We start from the raw sequence: 5,614 nt of genomic DNA on the forward strand, positions 1-5,614 counted from the left end.
CACTGTCAACCTGGTGTTTCTAAAATGAATGACCAAATATGCTCACTGTAGTGGCAATAGGAAATAGCATCATACCATTAGGAGCAGCTATGCTTGGTGACTGGTGGTTCTGAAGACTGTGGGTTGAAGTCACCAGCTCCTGCGCCATCCCAGTCTGTAGGTGAAACACAAATGCGTGTTTCACAAAATCCATGCTTGTATTCAGCATGTCGTCTGGCAACTGTAAAACCAGTTATTATTATTTTAAATCATATAAAGCTTGAGTGAGTAGAACATTTAACCAATTTATCTCAATGAAACTCTCCTTGTCCTAACACTTTGAGACAGAATTAATGCGAAGCCCATGAATCAAATAAACTCAGAATAGTGGTAATAACTTTGCAATGATAGCTCACATTAACTACAAAAACGTAGCGTTAGCTATTAGGCATGTATTCTCATGTTCATGTTAGCAGCTGCCAAACTTTTTCCTCAAGGAAAAAAAAATCGAACGTTATTTACATTTAATAAGGCGCACTAGCGCATGTAATATTATTCATTTTCGGACCCCAAACAAACAGGATGTCCATTTCTCTGCATTTCATATAACACCATTTCAAACACTTCATACATTACCTTTCCATACATGAAATCTATCAGCATGCTAACAAACAATCAAACCTCAACTCAAGTAACCTAACGTTAATTTAATGTTAACAGTTCACTGCAAGCTTGCTGTTGCTTCGTAATTTAATTAACAAACTTAACATATTGTGACAGCAACAAATAATAAACGTCCCTTTCACATAATGATGATAACCAACAGAGATTTGTGACTCACCAAGAAACTTCTGTGGAGGATGAAACGCTGCCATCGGTTCTTCACGTTAGAATTCTAGCTGATACTTTCGTTAGCCACATGTATCGGTTCTTCACGTTAGCTGATACTTCCGTGAGCCAAATGTATCGTCAAAGATAATGAATGCGTAGCAAGCATAGACAGTAAAAGAAATGGATGAACAGACTCAGTCGTTCTCAATGGGAGGGCACTGAGTCATTTTTCAGTTGGTCCCCCCAGTACTGCGCAGACTCGCACTTAACTTCGTGACGTTAGCCATCAAACTGAATCTTGTAACTCATATGATAGATACACAGAAATTCTTCTCACACTTCCTTCGCCTTCAAAGTCATCAAAGTTAAACATTTATTTATGTATTATTATTAATATCATCCTCACAAGTGATATCAAGTCATGTTAATGTTGAAACTACCACACATGATCATCTTCAAAAACAGTCAGCAATGGTAAAACAAAACAAAAAAGTTATAGCCTTGAAGCTAATCTTCTTTCCACTTTTCTGACCTACGGTCAATCCATCGAAAACCTCTGAAATGATTATCGTTAGACTACCTAACGGTAAAACTACTGTTTTTCATTCGGTTTACTTGCCTCTATGCTTTACCTTAACATACAATGCTATTGTAGGCTACATAACTTTGTTCACGAGTTTCCGTGCTGGCTGGACTACACTTCTTATCTAAACAATACGGTTATCTCCCTTCAATGCGTTAGCTTCCCTTCAACCGGACATGCTAAACATTCTTCTTACGGGAACCTAACGTTACGTACGAGGTAGTCGAGTCTGGTTTTGCCTTTTATTGTTTATGTAGATAACACAGAAGCTAAAATATCGGGACATAATATATGTTATATGAAGTTATGGGAGTTCAAAAAAATCCTAAATGAATGGGCGTTCTATGGGGTTAGCAGAGAGTTGATAACCACATTGATGCTTCTACTTCCGGGAATTCGCCTGCCCCCTTGGTAGCAAGTAGGGTTGGGCGAATGAAGCCCCACGAGCATAGACATAATATACATAGACGCCGCATCGACCGCTACTCCTTACTAGCGCTGACGAGATTTGGAGCCGCCATCTTGGACCGGTCATCCACTCCACTCAGTGTAATCTGTTTGGCCTGTGAGATGAGCTGTCAGCGCACTTAATTAATCATATCTCACTGAATACCGAACAGATTCTCACTCGGTTTTTTTTGCTGCAAAGGTCATACATGTAGCTATGATACAGGACACATGATTTAGCGTATTTTAATATTCATAGTGGGTTTAACAGTAATAGAATATTCTGATATATGATATAAAGTGACCTGACGTCCGATATCAAAACTGGGAACATAATCCATGTTTGACAGCATAGACAAAACTAGTTTGATACAAGTTTAATGAGTTAAATATAGTTCACAGTTGACAGAAAAGTTCCATCAACAGCATTATTCACAGAAAGGTTCTATAGACATTTAAGTGAGATCAGTGCCATTCAGACATCTGAGGGGTATTCCAAGTAGGCCTATGTGGTTTAGTGACAAACTTGGGTAAATTGACAGAATAAGTTGTAAACCTTCCAGTAGAAAAGCTGTATACAGGAAACATGGTTGTGTGTATTTTAATATTCATAGTGGGCTTAATAGTAATAGAATATTCTCATATATGATATATTATAAAGTGATGACATCCAATATAAACACTGGGAACATAACTAATCCATGTTTGACAGCATAGACAGAAACTGGTTTGATACAAGTTTTAATGGGTTAAATTGACAGAAAAAATCCATTAACATTTTCAGTTCAGTGCCATCAAAATAAAGTTTGATGAACAGACATTGGTGTGGCATAAGTAAAGGAAATGGAGTAACTGGGTTCAATATCAACAGCATTTGTTAGACAAGTTCCATAAATATTGTAAAGTGCAAGTTTGTAGGTTTGTTTCTGATCCTTAAAAAACAGACATTGGTTTGGCATAGTAAGTGTAACTTCATCAATTCAAGACAAAAAGGTGACTTGTCACTTGTACAGTGTCAATGGGTTCATCAACAGCATCTGTTATTTACAGTTCACAGAAAGCTTTCAGCCCCAATGAAGAGATTAAATAAATAAGAATTAAGAAACATTTTAGAAACTGCTAAGATCAGCCCCGTTCATTGCAATCAGTAAAGAATCGGGGAGTGTCTTCACAGGCTCAGTGAGACAGAGGTTACTGTCATGCAGTTGGTTCTATGATTTCGATAACTGGTGCATGTAATTTTGTATGTTCCCACCTTGCTAAAATTGCTTGGGTACACTTTGGCTAAGAAAAAAGTGCTTCAGACAGCAGGTGGGCAAATAAGATAGCAGTACATAGTGAAACTGGGTAAACTCCCTAAAAGAGGACTGAGTCAACCAGACGATGGGAAAATGGGACACAGAGTGGTGAATGCAGGTGATGAAGGTGGAGCTCATAAATCAAATATTCAGTCACAGTGTAGCAGATGCCCTCCAATACTGCAATGAAGAGCTGCACCTTCCTCAGTTCCAGGGATGTGAGGAGACTATTCAGTTCATTCACAGTCTCCTTGAGCAAGGCAGTTGTTCTGGGGAGATATAAAATAAATAAATGAATAAAATGAATAAAGGAATTTGAGAGGCATCTTATTCTTGTTAGGGTAAATGACATGTGAACAATACAGTGTTGGGCAAGCTACTTAGACATTGTAGTGAGCTAAACTATCAGTTACTCTGCTATGAATAAAACACTACACAATACTACCACCCAGTCAAATGTATTATTAACACAAACACAGCAGTAGGCTAGTTCTCTACATAGGAAGCTACTTTAAATTGTGCCAATTACACATGACAAGAAAAGTGTAGCTTGTGTGGCTAAGCCACTTGATAAATAAAGAAGTTAAGCTATTGAAAAGTTACTTTATTCAGAAAATAGTGAAGCTACCAACACGCTTAGGCTACAAGTAGCAGCTAGCGATTGCCCAATAATATAGGCTACAGTCTGTGCCACTTGTGTAAAATTCGCCAGCCAAATCTAGTATGATTTATTTCTACAATAGCCTTTTTGTGTCAGTTGTAATCTAAGTCAGTGTTATGGAATATGACTTATTAAGTCTCAGTTCATAGCCAGGTGAACACCGAGTAAACAGCCTAGCTAGCTGGATACGATTCTCATACAGTAATATCAAAGATCCTTGCTCCTTCTCAACTCTCTGGTAATATTCTATTCACAAAATACAACCATTAGTACGGTAATGTTAAATCTTACTTGAGAAAAGTAAATCCCCCGAGCCCTGTTTGCGATGGTTGGTCGATTTGAGCAGGAACATGCTGCATAGTACTGGCATCTTGTGTCTTCTGCTGCAACGCAACGAGGAGTATGACCGGTCCAAGATGGCGGCCGCATTTCTCGTTTCCAGCAGCCAATGCGGCGTCTATGTATATTATGTCTATGCCCACGAGGCTTTGGAAGGTTCTTCCTGATTGTATCGTAAGTGTTTCGAAGTGTCAAAGCATCTAATACAAAACAGTGACATCTGGTGGTTAGCAGACATAACGGCGGCTCTCATTAGCGATTAAACAATCACAGACGAAGCCACATGCTGACCAAATGGCCCTTCTCTGACACTGGTAAAACAGAGCGGAGAGACAACGTGTTCTGTTCCCTTTTGAGTAAAAACTATTAGGCCTACAGTAATTGGAATAAACATTATAGTTTTGATATGCTTCTAATGACTCGAATTGAAAATGTAATGTGCTTGGTTTTAAATAATCGTATGTTTCCGTGAAAATCTCAAAATGGTCTTGGGAGGGTGGTAGCGTGTTCGTATACTGCACGTGCGCCCGGGGTTCAAATCCCGCCATGTTCATAATTGCCACGCATTAGCATTATTTGATATTGCATGCTTCTCTATAGTGGTTGTGTTTAAGACTTCATTTGATGTTTTGCAAAATAACGTAGGCTAATTGCTGCAGATGACTACAGCAGTGTCAGATAACAAAAAACATATAAAGGGCATTGTGAACAGTGGGGGTTGTGAAAACATGGGGCATTGTGTACAGTGGGGATTGTGAAGTGCTTGTGTAGGGCTACAATTTTAGAAGGGTGCTTGTGCAACAAAACATATGTGTTGGGGACTTTAAAGGTTTATCGAACCCGTAACGCTTTAGGGATTTGATACAAGCACCGGTGCCCCTGTGTCAAATGTCCCATTTAAACTTTTCTGTGACGTCCGAAGCTTCGTACGTCATCAGTCACCTTACAACTTTGATACGCGCTCCGATACATTGTGCCGAAGCAGATTGCTTCGCGGAAGTGATACGAGCTTCGGTGCCTCGGTGTCAGACTTCCCATCCCTAGTAGCAAGATGGGTCGTCCTAGTTCATGTCTATGAGGGCAAAGTGGAGTTCAGTCAGAGACGGGCTCTGATTCAGTTCCCGCCTGCACAGGGGCGTGTCACTGACGTATGACTTACGTTTGAACGCCTCGGTTCCACGCCAGACAAGCTGGAGTACAAAATAAACTTGGTGTACACCTTCATTAATGTTGATTTTCTCTCGACTGGAGGGTCATACTATCACGACATTCTACTGAAATAGGGAGGAGGGTTTGGAGATCATGATACCGTGTCCGAAATGTGCATCCATTGCTCAGAAAAATAAGGCTTTGACAAATTCTGGGAAATTCTTGGATTCTGCCATAGACCTCAATGTTAAAAAGAGAGCCCGATCACTGCATAAATGTGCGGGGGCGTGTACTGCTACCCTATTTGCATAAATTTCCAGGGACAGG

Source organism: Alosa sapidissima, chromosome 9 (genome assembly GCF_018492685.1).
Source record: "Alosa sapidissima isolate fAloSap1 chromosome 9, fAloSap1.pri, whole genome shotgun sequence".
NCBI lineage: Eukaryota > Metazoa > Chordata > Actinopteri > Clupeiformes > Clupeidae > Alosa > Alosa sapidissima.